The sequence below is a fragment of the Gorilla gorilla genome, chromosome 16, assembly GCF_029281585.2.
Source record: "Gorilla gorilla gorilla isolate KB3781 chromosome 16, NHGRI_mGorGor1-v2.1_pri, whole genome shotgun sequence".
Taxonomy (NCBI): Eukaryota; Metazoa; Chordata; class Mammalia; order Primates; family Hominidae; genus Gorilla; species Gorilla gorilla.
In genome coordinates this window covers 32,660,122-32,674,981 of record NC_073240.2, presented here as the reverse complement: position 1 = coordinate 32,674,981, position 14,860 = coordinate 32,660,122, and the positions used below count along the sequence as shown (strand labels likewise).

The 14,860-nt window shown below is 48.6% G+C and overlaps 1 protein-coding gene across 1 annotated transcript in view; it reads right to left on the bottom strand.

The window, feature by feature from the left end:
- Nucleotides 1–1,843, bottom strand: part of TRPM1 (transient receptor potential cation channel subfamily M member 1) — a 79,400-nt gene extending 77,557 nt beyond the window's left edge. The window contains exon 1 of the mRNA XM_055363192.2: nt 1,761–1,843. The gene's annotated coding sequence lies outside the window, so the exon portion shown is untranslated. The remainder of the gene's footprint in view (nt 1–1,760) is intronic.
- Between the last annotated feature and the right edge of the window lie 13,017 nt (nt 1,844–14,860).

The window sequence follows — 14,860 nt, the reverse complement described above, 5'->3', positions numbered from 1 at the left end:
CCCTTTGCATCTCATGCCTTACTTCCCAGAGAAGCTGGGAAGCCCTTGTTTTTTATAACATAGGGGTTGCAGTATTTGGACTATATGACAACTAAAGACAAGAACTCTAAACAAAGATTGAACTCCCATGAGTAGGTTACTTTTTCTGGAACATAGGATAGCAATTCTGAAGCTGTTTTTGTGTCCTCTAGGACCGAACAAATAAATTAATACATTGCAGATGATTGGAGCTGGGTTTCTCACTGCTGGAGAAAGGAGTTACAAATATGGAAAGTGGGGAAGGTCACAATGAACCTTGTAGCACTGAGCTAAAATTAAAGTTATCAGTGTGAACTCATGGTTTGTAATATATAGAGACAGGTATAAAAACGGATATAAAAACAGATATAAATGTATGTGTGGTCCCTCTGTATACATATACACATATATAGAGATATAACATATTGCATTAATTAACTATGGAGTAACAAAACAAATTGCCCCAAAACTTAGTGGCTTAGAATAACAAACAATTATTATCTCCCAGTTTCTATGGACCAGGAGTTGAATGTGGCTTAGCTGGGTGCTTCTGACTCTGGTTTCTCACAAGGATTTGACTGAGCTATGGGTGGGGGCTGTGGTCTCAAGGGAAGGAAGGAAACCCGGAAGGATCCGTTTCCAGGCTCACTCATGTGGTTGTTGGCCCAGGCCTCCCTTAACTCCTTGCCAGGGGAAACGCTCTCCAGGGCAGCTCACGAAGGGGCAGCTGACCACCCTCTGAGTGCGCAAGCAAAAGAGGGCATGCAAAACAGAAGCCAGGTCTCTTTATAACCTGGTGTCCAAAGTGACAGCCCATGGCTTTTGCCGTAGCCCATTCATTAGCATTGAGTCACTCAGTCCATCCCACACTCAAGGGAGGGGGTTACACAAAGCATGCATATCAGCAGGCAGGGACCTTGGGGCCATATGCCTACATACATACGCACATATGCATGCATGCCTGTATGCTTACACACTCATACATTCCCTGGCTCCCTTAATGGGCTTCACAATAACACCTCAATAGCAATGAGCATACCCATGCTCCAATACTGGTTTCCAAATACATTCTCCACTAAAAGGAATCCAGGGCTGGGGCGGGGAAGTATAAGAAGAGCCTGGAACATCTTACTGTACCAGCAAGTGAGAAACTTTACTTTTGACATGGGAACATGCCAAAAGAACACAGTGGCTGCTTGAAGGGCTCCCAGTGGCTTTCTCTGGGGTCCCTTCAGCATGAAAATAAATGACTACAATGAAGAATTATAACCTTCAGACTTAAATAAAGACCCATGAGTCCACACTGATATAAATACATATGTAAATAAACGCACAGGGGAGGGAGAAAGCTCTTTCTTCCAGTGGAAAGTCCCTATTAAATGTGGAAGGAATGATGGAATCCGAAAATCACCATTTGGCAACCATCAAGAATCTCTGATGAATGCCAAAAGTAGTGGGTAAAAGTCTGAAGAGTAACAACGTATTTACATAATCTCAAAGTATTTCCCATGGATACTTATTAATTACAAAGGAGAAATTAGTAACTCGACAGTGGAGAATTCTGGGGAGAACCACCTAAAACAAAGTGCACATCGCCTGTCATGGAACAAATATTTATTATGAGGCTCTGGATAAAACGCACCAAGAGGAACAAAAGTGCCCAAAGTACATCATCTGAACCTGATCTGGAGGAAGGATCATCAGACAGCCCAAACTGAGGGCCATCCTACGAAATAACCCACCTGCGTTCCTCAAAAACGTCAAGGCCACGAAAGACAAGGAAGAACTGAGGGAAGATTCCAGAGGCTGGACACAAGATCTGGCACTGTCCTTCTCTAGCCCCCAGGCCCCGCCCCCAACGTCCTAGACCCCGCCCCTCACCCCGCCCCCTGTTCCCTCTCACGGCCCCGCCCTCTCAGCCCTGTCCTCCAGGCCCCGCCCCCAGCCCCGCTCCCTCTCATGGTCCCGCCCCTCGTCCTTTCCCACACTTTCCCTGGCAGCCCCTCTCACCGCCCTAGGATAAGAAACCCGCGCTGGGGCGCTGCCCAGGAAACCTGTGCCAGCACAGCGTGGGGAATCAGAAACTAAAGCCCAGGCTCTGAGCGCTTAGGCTCAGGCCCCTCATCGTGAAAGGGGGAAATTCAGCCTGCCCTACAGGACTTAATGCCACCGGCGGATGAGGGAGCAACAACGTGCCCCTCGCTGGCTTTTGTGGCTAAGTCTGTTCCATCACAAGGGGTGTTTAGATGACTCCTTCAAGGCAGGGCCCCCGGTCCCCCCCTTATCGTGCCAGTGAAGGTCATCTGTGATGACTCTGGGGCATCGGCCTTGCATTTTGTCCCCCAGATTCCGAAAAGGAGGGCTTTTCATGGTGCCGAGCGCCAGCCCTTGCTGTGGCTCGGCACCAGGGCAAGTGCAACTGGCGCCATGGCCTGAGCCAGGCTCAATCCACTTCCCTCTGCTTCACCGGAAATCCGTCTTTTCCTAATAAAAACGCTAGCATGTGACTAACGTACTTTCTCGCGGGGGATGGGGGGAAGGTGGAAGTGCTTTACTTAGGTATTAACCATGAGTTTTCAAAAAGTTGATATAAGGAAATAGCCTCAGTCCAGCACTGCAAGTTACTGCTGAGTCCTCAGAAATCTTCTAGAACCTACGAGGATAAACAAGAGGAGTAAGAGTCACTTTGCCTGCAGCCTCTTTCTTGGGAAGCAAGATGAACAAATCCTGCCCTCCCTTTGTTCCAGTCTCTGCTCTAATGTGGCCTCTTCACCAGGGCTCCCTGACTCCCCATCTACCCCAACCCCTGCGCCCTGTTCTCCATAAACCTTCTCCCCCACCTCCTGCCTGTCCCCTCCTCCCCAACCTCGCACCAAAGCCACAGAGGCAGCAGCCCCCTTCAGTTCTCTGCTGTATCCCCTGTGCCTCCAGGAGAGCCTGGCGAGAGCTCAACATCTCCTAATGACTCAGTGATTTACTCAACCTCCCAGTGGAGCAGCGCCACCTGCTCAGCCCTTGCTAATGCCACCTACAGCAGCAGAGCACTTGCCAGTAGGGCACACATGAAGTAAGCCAGGTCACCCCAGGAGAGGCATGGTTCACCTGGGGAGGAGCTTGGTCTCCTGAATCTGCTCAGAGGCAGTGTGCAGGTGAAAGGCAATGGGTGGAGGCCCCTCAGTCAAACTTTCCTCCTTCCCCTCCTGCCAGGCTCTGGGGCTGAACAATGCCAAGGTCATAACAAACGGCTGAACCCGCCCTGACTCCTTACAGATTGGTCACGCAAGTTTCAGTGCAACGATAACGCCACTGCAGGGGAGACCCTGCAGGTGCCACCACCTGTCCTTGTGAAAAGAGAAAGCAGGGCTTCCTGTGGTTTGTTCACAAACCCTTCATAACCTCCCCACCCCCATTAGGTGAGATACTGCCCACTTGTGCAAAATATTCCAGTCCATCAGAAATGGTTATTTTGAATGCCTCTGTGCCGGATGATAGGAGCACTGGCACTGGAGATTGAAATCCCACTGAGATTTTAAGAGTGCTTGTCCCAGCTGGGAAGTCTGTCTACCCCGGCTGAGTGAAGGGACAGTGGAGGTCATGCTGGAGGCGGACTGCTGGAACTGCCACCACGCCCCCAACCCCTCTGAGCTGTGATTTTCTCATCTCTGAAATGGAAATGGCTTTGAGTGGTTTTGAGCCTTAGCTGGGATCATATCTGTACAGTATCTGGGAGGTACTAGATTTAAATGCAATCCTGGTCATTATCAAATATGACTGCCCTGCTGAGGACCCAGCGATTTTTCATCTGTAGCCAGGACCATGTGTCCATGAAGGGCCACGGGGAGGCTGCGGGAAGAAAGTCCAAGAGGAGTGGGCTGAAGGACAATGGGAAATGTTCTGCCAGCTCTGTACTTATTTATTTTTTAAAGAAAGAAATATCTGCTACAAACATGGCCAAGGAAACCTTTGTACCATCTGGGTGGGGGTTGCTCAGGTGCACGTTGTCATGTTATTCTCTGGGGGTTTACGCAGTTTTAGAGTGAGGGGGCCGAGGAAGTGTGGACAGCAAGTGTCAACCCTGAGGAGAAGTCTTCCCCTGAAGGTGAGCCCAGAAATGGTGGGAGCTGGAGTGGAATGAAGGGTCATGGGGGGCTTTAACAATGTGACCTTCTAGAAGGTGTTTACACACACAGGTGGGGGCGACCCACAGGAGGGGTACAGGAAGGTGCAGGGGGATACCTTGAGAAGGCTGGACAGAGACAAGGAGGAAGGCTGCAAAGACACAGTGTGACTTTGGTCTGGGAGGACATGGCTCGGGGAAGTGGCTTCTGAATGTAAGAGCTGGTGTACTGCCGGGCGAGGCTCTGTTTACTCAAAGCCCTGTGTCTTGGGCCAAAATTAACAAACAAACCCCGCAATGAAATGAATGATGAGTGGACCAGTTTATCCAGAAGAAACTGCTTGTTTTGCGTATATATTTAGAGCAGACGACTCAAACTCTCATTCCCACAGCTACATGTGGCCCACATATGGGCTTGGTTGGACCCTTTTGTGAAAACTACATTTAGCTGCCATTATTAACCAAGAGGAAGATTATACTTATGGCTTCTCTTGAAAGCCCTCAGGATGTGGGAACGCTGGCTGGTGTCCTGGCACAGCTGCAGGTGGCGGCGGGTTCCCACATGTGCCCTGACAGCTCCCTGGGACCTGCCTTTGCCCGGCTCCTAGGGGCACCTGTGGGCCCCACCTGGGGCGGCACCTGCATGCCTGAAACTCTCCATGCAGGAGAATCAAACAAGCGTGCCAGCCAAAGCACAAGCCGCCCAGCCTTATATGCAGAAAGGATTAAAAGCCACAATCACTCCTTCCTGCACCACCCTCCCACCCCCTCGCTCCACTGCCACTGGAGGTCCTGGCCTGGGTCCAACTGGCCATTTCTGGGTGGTTCAGCTGAGAGTCCTGCTCTGGCTCTCAGGGATACTCTCAGGTCAGATGCAGCCTCCTGCCCCTAGCTGCAGAGAGCACAGGTAGGAGGGCCCAGCTGAGGGTCAACTCAGTCCCATCTTGTGGAGCGTCACCTGCAAAATGAGGACAATGATACCCCTCGCGTCTGCCCCACAGGCTGGTGTGAGAGCCTAGTGACATCATGCTTGGAAGAGCTTTGAAACCTAGTGTCCTCTGCTTCATCATCACTGTCCGCAGGAAGGTGACAGGGCTGGCTTGCAGGAAATGCTGGAGGTCGTCACAGCCGACCCCTCTCCTGGGCCAGGGTTCCCTTTCCTCCGGGTTTCTAGCCTTCTTCTCTCCCAGGGGCTCTCCTTTGGGGACACTGAGAGATCCTCCTCTAGACTAGAGTCCAGGAAACAGAGCTGGATCTTTAAAGACAGTGATATTTTTCTTTGTACTTTCTTTTTTAAAAATCGAGATATAATCCACATACCCTAAAATTCACCTTTTAAAGTCTGCAGTTCAGTGTTTTACATATAGTTCCAAGACTGTGAAACCATCACCACTACCTAATTCCAGAGCACTTTGATCACTCCTAAAAAAAGCCTGCATCCATTAGCAGTCACTCCTCATTCCTCCCTGACCCCGCCCAGCTCTTGGCAACCACAAATCCACTTTCTGTCTCTATGGATTTGCCTATTCTGGGCACTCCATATGAATGGAATCATTCAACGTGTGGCCTTTTGTGTCTGGCTCCTTTTGCTCAGCGTCATGTTTTCAAGGGTCACCCAGGTAGCGCAGATCAGGACTTTACTCTTTTCTATGCCTCTGTAATATTCCATTACATGAATTCATCAGTTGATGAATTTGGGTTGTTTCCACTTTTGGCTATTGTGAATAGTGCTATCAGTAAGACATTTTTTCTCTCTTTCTTTCTTTTTTCTTTTCTTTTTTTTTTTTTTTTGAGACAGAGTCTCACTCTGTCGCCTTGGCTGGAGTGCAGTGGCGTGATCTTGGCTCACTGCAAACTCCACCTCCTGGGTTCAAGTGATTCCCCGCCTCAGCCTCCTGCATAGCTGGAACTACAGGCGCCCGCCACCATGCCTGGCTAATTTTTTTTTTTTTTTTTTTTTTGGTATTTTTTAGTAGAGATGGGTGTTTCACCATGTTGACCAGGCTGGTCTCGAACTCCTGACCTCAGGTGATCCACCTGCCTCGGCCTCCCAAAGTGCTGGGATTACAGGTATGAGCTGCTGTGCCCAGCCAACATTTTTTCTTTTTAAAGTGAATACAAAATAAGGCTAGGAAAAAAGGAAGGAAATTCATTAACTTGTTCATTTTGTGTTTGTGGGAGGGGATACAGACTTTTTCTTTAATCTCTTCATCGTCCGTGTTGTGTTTTCAATTTTCTAAAGACCAACATAGCTTATTTTAAAAAAGAGAAAAAGGAGAATGTGCCCAGGGTCACCCAGCCAATACCAGGGTGCCTCAGTCCAAGGTCTCCCCAGCTATGGCCAGTTCCAAGAGTCCAGCCTCATGGTTACATCCTTGGCATTTCTGCAGCATCACTAATATTTTCATTTTCCAATGGCACTGCTGGTTATCATTCCATCATTTAGGACATATGCATATTTAAGCTGCAATGGCAAATAATGGAATCATAGGGTATGTCTCTAATGCTAACTGTTGTAATTAAGAGCAACAAAAAGATCACAAAATGGAAGAAAGTCGTATCAGAATTCAAACAGTGGATTTTGTCAACATTGTCGGGGCTTTATTGTGAAAATGTGAGCACATGCCCATTTGTTTTTAGAGTTGTCATTGCAGTTGTCATTACATGATTTATAGTCCAATCGCATGTGTTGATGTCCTAATTCAAGGTGGTGCTGGTCAGATACCAGGAACACTTGTCGCTTTTGCCTCCTGCCAGGCCACCCTCATCACGGGTCATGGGGTTGCTGATTTTTTGTGCAGAATGTAGGGTGTTACTAGTTAGCCCTGACCTGGTTAGTGCAAATAGTCAATTAGGAGAACAAAACCAAACAAAAACAGAAGAGCTGCAATGCAGACCCTGAATTATCCTGGCTGGCCACACAGACAGCAGCCAGGGTCAGGCTTTTGAATCTTTTGATATTTGCTTCTCATTTTTTACCACTGGCAGAAAAGATACCCTGGACCTGCAGCCACAGGCCTCACACTTGGAGAAAGACCCCAGGCCCAGACTGATGGGTGTAGGATGTCCTGGAAGGAAGACCTGTAGGACTAACTCGTACGATCACTGATCTCTGACCGTTCCGAGGAGAAAAGCAAAGGAAAATGGGCTGGGTATTGGATTATCTAATTCTCTCACCCTTCAGAGAACTACCTTCACACTGGTCATAAACAAGGGCTGTCACAAGCAGATAACTCCAGCTAAGGCATCTGCTGGACCTGAAGAAAAGGGTCGGACCACTGGGGAACACGTGGGGGCTGTGGGGAGAACCATGGGGCATCAGACCAGGCTGGGAGGAAGGGACGGGAGGAGAGGGGGAGCGGCAAGGTTGGCCTCTAGCCCCTCAGGTGGAGCTAGCAGAGCAGGGAGCTCCTGCGAGGCATCAGACTGGATGCCTGGAGCACCTGCTGGTATCAGACTCCACTGCTCCCCATTTACAGAGTCACATAGAGATAAGCCAGGCAGATGCTTCTAACACAAGCTGCGCCTTGCAGATGTGTGCAGCCCCCTGCCCCATCGCAGAGGGGACCCAGGCACAGCCCGGGCTTTTTGGCATCATGCTCTTTCGAGGGGTGGTGACCAGGGACATGATGTGCCCCGTAAATGGGGGAGGCCCTGGCTTCTGGGTGCCTGTGGGTGCCTAGGTCAGCATCCCCACCTCTCCCAGCAGGGGCTCCGGGGTCTGAGTGGAGCCAGCACTCCTCCCTGTCTCCTCCCCTTGGGCCCTGCTCCTAGGTGGAACCTGGCCCAGAAACTTGCTTCTAGAAAGGGGCCCACAGATCCTGTGCCAGGTTCTTCAAAGCATTTCTCCCCTGGTCTAAGGGAGGTTGTTAAAAGTGTATATATCTGACAACCTATGCAATGTGGGGAAATATTTGCAAATCATATATCTGATAAGCAATTAATATTTAAAATATATTAATATTTACAATACCCTACAACCCAATAACAGCAAACAAATGAACAAACTGATTAAAAAAAGGACTTTACACATTTCTCCAAGGAAGATGTATCAATGGCCAACAAACATGAAAAGATACTCAACATCACTCATCTTAACTAGGGAACTAAAAATTAAAACCACAATGAGATACTATCTCATGCCCATTAGGATGGATACTCTGAAAAAACAGGAAATAACAAGTGCTGGTGAGGATGTGGAGAAATCGGAAAACTTGTTCATTGCTGGCAGGAATGTAAAAGAGTACAGCCACTGTGGAAACCAGTATGGCAGTTCCTCGAAAATGAAACACAGGATTATCCTATGATCCAGCAGTTAAGCAGGTCTCAATAGGGATTTTTTTTTTTTTTTTTTTTTTTGAGACGGAGTCTTGCTCTGTGCCCCAGGCTGGAGTGCAGTGGTGCAATCTTGGCTCACAGCAAGCTCCGCCTCCCGGGTTCACGCCATTCTCCTGCCTCAGCCTCCATGTAGTCCTGTAGCTAGGACTACATGCCCCCATCACCACGCCCCGCTAATTTTTTTGTGTATCTTTAGTAGAGACGGGGTTTCGCCATGTTAGCCAGGATGGTCTCAATCTCCTGACCTCATCATGATCTGCCCGCCTCGGCCTCCCAAAGTGCTGGGATTGCAGGAGTGAGCCACCGTGCCCAGCCTCAATAGGGACTTTTACACTTGTGTTCATAGCAGCATTATTCACAATAGCCAAGAGGTAGGAGTAAGCCAGGTTTTCATCGACAGATGAGTGGATAAACAAAATGTGATCTATCCACACAATGAAATATGATTCAGCAGGAAGGGCATTCAGACACATACCACAACAGGGATGGACTTTGAGGACATGGTGCTAAGTGAAATAAGTCAGTCACAAAAGGACAATTGCTGTGTGATGTGCGGTACCTAGAGCAGTCAAACTGATAGAGACAGGAGATGGAATGGTGGCCTCCAGGAGCTGGTGGGAGGGAGGAATGGGTAGTTTTTCCATTTTCTAAGATGAAAAGAGTTCCGGGGATTGGTCGCACAACAATGTGAATGTACTTAACACAACCTGTACATTTAAAAATTGGTAAGATGGTAAATTTTATGTTATGTGTATTTTACCACAATTAAGACAACTTTTTAAGAAATGCAGCTATCTGGGCTTCACTCTAGTCCTTGTGAGAGGTGAAGCCGACTGGGCTTCTGGTTCTGGTGGGGACTTGGGGAACTTTTCTGTCTAGCTAAAGGATTGTAAATGCACCAATCAGCACTCTGTGTCTAGCTAAAGGTTTGTAACGCACCAATCAGCACTCTGTAAAAACGGACCAATCAGCACTCTTTAAAATGGACTAATCTGCTCTCTGTAAAATGGACCAATCAGCAGGATGTGGGTGGGGCCAAATAAGGGAATAAAAGCTGGTCACCAGCGCCAGCCCTGGCAATCTGCTCGGGTCTGCTGACTGGTTGTGGAGGCTTTCTTCTTTTTGTTCTTTCTCTCTTGGCAATAAATGTTATTGCTGCAAGCAGAAAGTGTGTGGGTTGGCATCACCTTTAAGAGCTGTAACACTGACTGCACGGTATGTGGCTTCACTCCTGAAGTCAGCGAGCCCACGAACACACCTGGAAAAACGAACAACTCCGGATGCGCCACCTTTAAGAGCTGTAACACTGGCTGCAAAAGTCTGCGGCTTCACTGCTGGAGTGAGCAAGACCAAGAACCCCCTGGAAGGCAGAAACATAGGGAACATCTGAAGGAACAGACTCCGCACACGCCAGACTCACGGACTAGGATGGGCATTTTATGCTAAGTCTTTTTGGGATTTGGGGGCAGTCGTATGAGATGGACTGAAGCTGCGGTACTGATCTTCCTGCTACGTGTGGGAGCCTTCCCCACCAGGGTCTCAAAAAACAAAGTTCTCCTAGTAGTGAGATGCGTCAGAGGAGGCCTTTGTCCTGGGGGGATGCGCTAGGCCCTGAGGCGCGTATTGACACTTGGCCCCGGAGCGGGAGATCAGCGTTTGCCCACCACAAGTTTGTTGGCAGAATTGCGTGGAAGCTGCTGCACCTCTGTGATGCAGTTGGGCTCCCAGCACTTTCTTGGCTGATGGGCAGTTCTAGATTTAGGGTTAGGCAAGTGAGGCACTCAAATGGGGGTATCAGAAATCCAGTAATTAGGATAAGTAACATTTAATGCCATATTTTTAAAAAACCAATACAGAAAATTCGTGATGAACACAGTGTGGAAATTGAAGACAGGCTGCTGCTGTTTGCCTTATGGGGTTGCATTGTTGTGCAACAGGAGTGGTCATTTCTAGGTAGTTTGTAATTCGCTGACCATGTGGCCAGCGTGTCCCCCACTGGGTGGGTTTCTGAGGGTTGGCAATGGTGGGCCAACATGTTGGGTAATGGGAGGCTTTATATATAGTCATTTTTTTGGTTAACTTTTCCCACTTGGTTCAAAATCCGGGAGGATATCTTGGTAAGTATCTATGAAGTATATGTTTCTTCCCCACAGAGTCCAGTAGGATTTGGCTTGATGCCTATGGCAGGTCATTGGTGACCATGGCTTGCTGACCTTAGTGTTGGCCCACAACACTGCTGGAGAACAGGGGGCAGGTCTGTGTGTAATAGCACATTCCCGGGCAGCGGTGGATGGGGGGCCGAGACAGGCCTGAGCGGCACCGTTTGCTCTGTAACCCGAGGCCCAGGGTCACTGGCTTGGGAGAGTTTGTAATTGATGAGAAGGGTCCAGGCCCAGCTACCCTGGGACGGTTCACGCTATGGTTGAGGAAGCGTCAGCTCCAGGGCCGACACTTGGATGACCTCTCCAAGGCCTGGAGCTTGCTTTAGACTTGTAATAGGTTAGTATGATTTTCCTCAACATGGTGTCCCCAAAGTGCATAAGCTTTTGGGCCCCAGAACACCGCGGAAGGCACTTCTGCCTGCCCTTGTGAGTAAGGGGATAACTGTGCCATGTGGCGCACAGGGAGCTGATGTCACCTGGGGCAGAGGATCCTGGGCTGGCTGGGAGCACCGTGTCGCGGGGGGAAGTGACTACGGTGTGTGTGTGTTTGGTTTTTCTTTGCTTAAAATTTAAAACAAATGAAAAAACCCTAAACTAGTATGTGCTCAATGGAACAAACTAAAAGTATACGGAAATATTGAAACAAAAAAGTGATTATCTTTTTTTCCTCTGCAACCCTAGCCCCCAGCAGTAACCCCCATGAACACTGGTGCGTTCCCTTCAGCTATTTCTTCCTGGTTCTCAACACACATGCTCTCGTAAAGGACTTTTTAAAAGGAAACTTTAGCAACATTTATGGGAGTCTTTTTGAGCCATTACACAGAGAGCTTCCTCACCCTTCAACCAGCTGCATGGTGTTCTCCGGTGTGGCTGTCCCCGGGATTCTTGCTTTCTAGAAGTGATTCCATGTGGTATTTTCCATATGAAACCATCCTGGGGCTGGGCGCGGTGGCTCATGCTTGTACTCCTAGCACTTTGGGAAGCCGAGGCAGGCCGGTCACGAGGTCAGGGATTCAAGACCAGCCTGGCCAACATGGTGAAATGCCGTCTTTACTAAAAATACAAAAATTAGCCAGGTGTGGTGGTGGGCACCTGTAATCCCAGCTACTCGGGAGGCTGAGGCAGGAGAATCACCTGAACCTGGGAGGCAGAGGTTATGGTGATGTCAGATTGTGCCACTGCACTCTAGCCTGGGCAACAGAGTGAGACTCCATCTCAAAAACAAAAAAGAAAAAAAAAAAAGAAACTGCACCCTGGAAAAAAATCTTCCCAACAAGTCTGAATGGTGCTGGAAAGCTTTACTATTAAGGCCATTTCTTCGAGTTTAAGCTTTGAAAGTGGCTCTTTTTTAAAAAATACAGTAAACAGTGTGGTGGAAGGAGAACTTGGGCTTTAGACGTACCTGAGTCAGCTCCCAGATCCACCATTTCTTATCTTTATGACCTTGGCCAACTTACTTAACTTTCCTGAGTCTTGATTAGCTTGTCAATGACATGGAGTAATGAGGCTGATTTTTCATGGTTTCTGTAAGGATTAAGTGTGATTAAGTGTGTAAAACTTCAAGCCCAATGTCTAGCAGTGATTGTATTCAGTAAACAGTTTTCAAGTTTCTTAAGCATTAGCTGATAAAAAAAAAGTGCAACGAGGGTAATAGTTCTGCTTCTGTTTCAATGCCTGGGATCTGTTGGGTAGGTTGGGTGGACTGATGACATTGTCTGCAATTCCCTCATCCATGGCCGAGGAAGCAGCAGGCCAGTGGGATGGCAGAGCTGAGAGTGAAACCCGGGCCTCGCCCGCTGTCCCGGAGATTGGACACGAGACAGAGACCCTTCACTCCAGAACTCACAGCCCTAACAGTGCTGGACGTAAATCTTGGTTTGTGTTTTTCCAAGGCTTTTGCAAGTATTTGCCCACTCTTCCCTTTGTGGACGATGTCACTATCCATGTTAAATGGACTTCTGGGGCTGCTGGGGACCAGCGTGCACATGTTAAGTCAGTAAGCGCCTCTCAGATCTCAGCACCACCTGTTTAGCAGGTTGGCCAGTTAGCTGCAGTCGGCTCTGAGGGATGGAGACCCAGGATGGGGCAGATCCGAAAGGCAGGGAAGGGCACGGAGGGGCACTCGTGAAGGGCTGGGCTTGGGAGCAGCAGGGGTTGTTCCTGGGAGGCCGAGGGTGGGAGTGGTCCTACAGAGAAGGATAAGGAGTGGCACTTGGTGGCTAGGGCGGGAGAACCCCCCAAAGAGGTTCACATGTGTGCTGTGTTCCTCTGGAGCTGTCCTGACCCAGTGTGGTCTGCGGTGACCAGTGACTCATGGTCAGTGTCTGGGCTGCTCATATATTTATAGATGAACGTTCCCACACATCTCACAACTCAGCCTGTAAAACTTGGGAGGATTATGGGAAAACAAAACAAAACAAAACAAAAAACACCTTCTTCAAAAGTTCAGTGGGGCCTTTGTAACCTGGACCACTTTGAATGTCACACAAAAAGCCCAGCATGCATGTGGCCCAACTGTTAGCTTGCAAAGCCCTCTTACGAGGTGGGCTCTGCTGGCTCCAGATATGTCAAGGGGACTCAGCCCCTTGGAGCTCCCAGGTGGGCCCAAGCCCCCATAAAGTGGTCTAGGAGGGGCCGGGATGAGGGAGAAAGTTTTTCTCTCTGGACTGAGGAGGCTCTTGAGGGGTGGGGTGGGGTGGGGTGGGACATTGGCTTAGCCCTGAAGGATGAGAGGATTGGTCCAGGCAGGAGCTCTGGGGAAAATGCTCTTGGGAGTGGGAACAGCAGGGGCAAGGCAGAGTGCAGGGTCTCATTTCTTAACTGTGGTGACCACCGTGACGGTCCCACAGAATAAAGGTGTGGTGTCGGTGCGTTGTAAGTCTGCAGAGACCACCAGCTCTCCTGGTTTTACGAACGAAGAAACTGGGGCTGTGGAGGAGTTAGGGTTTTGGTAGGGGCTCTGGGAGGCGAGTGGCACCAAAAGAGGAGATGGAGGGTCACAGTGGAGCCACCAGCCCAGGCCGACCACGCGGCCAGGCAGCCGGACCTGGACCCCCAGCCCTGTCCCTCATTACTCAGGGTCTCCTTTGGCAGATTCAAAATGTTTTCTCCAAAATGGGCATTTGCTTTTGAGCCTACCACTTTCAGGAGGACAGAAAATGATTTCTCATTATCTCAGGAAGTGGAGCAGGCATATCCTCCACAGCCCAGCACTTCCACACTGAGGTTTACTCCAAATATACTTGTGCATGTATGTATCTTCCAGGAGACCGCACTGTTCATAAGCACTCAACACAGAGCCGTCTAGATGCCCAGCCGCGGTAGCATGTACAAGTACATTGCCGTATAGTCCCGCAGGAATATCACACAGCAGCGAGAACAGACAAACTGCAGCTACCATATGGGTGACTCTCCAAACACAGCACAGAAGAGAAGAAATGAGTCATCAAAGATACACAAAGTGTGATTCCATTTGTATAAAGTTCAAAAGCAGGTGAAGCTCAACAATGCATTATTTAGAAATACAGATGAAGTTCAAAATAAAACAATAAGGGGCCGGGCACAGTGGTTCACGCCTGTAATCCCAGCACTTTGGGAGGCTGAGGCGGGTGGATCACCTGAGGTCAGGAGTTCGAGACCAGCCTGGCCAACATGGTGAAACCCTGTCTTTACTAAAAATAAAAAAATTAGCTGGGTGTGGTGACACACACCTGTAGTCCCAGCTACTCAGGAGGCTGAGGCAGGAGAATTGCTTTAACCTGGGAGGCAGAAGTTGCAGTAAGCTGAGATTATGACACTGCACTCCAGCCTGGGCGACAGAGTGAGACTTTGTCTCCAAAAAAAAAAAAAAAAAAAAAGATAAAAAAAGCTCCCAAAGAATCCACAAAAAAGCTACTAGAGCTAATAAACTAATATAGCAGAAGTGGAGGGTGAAAGATCACCATACAAAAATTGGATGTATTTCTGTACAGCAAAAACAATTCAATTTATAATAACATCAAAAATCAGAAAGTATCTAGAAATAAATTTAACCAAAGAGGTGAAGGCCTTGTACACTGAAAGTGACAAGACCTTGCTGAAAGAAATTAAAGAAGGCATAAATAAATAAATGGAAAGACATCCTGTATTCATGAATTGCAATGGGCTAAATGGACAGAGCAATCTGGTTTTTTTTTTTGTTTTTTTATTTTGAGATGGAGTCTTGCTCTGTTGCCCAGGCTGGAGT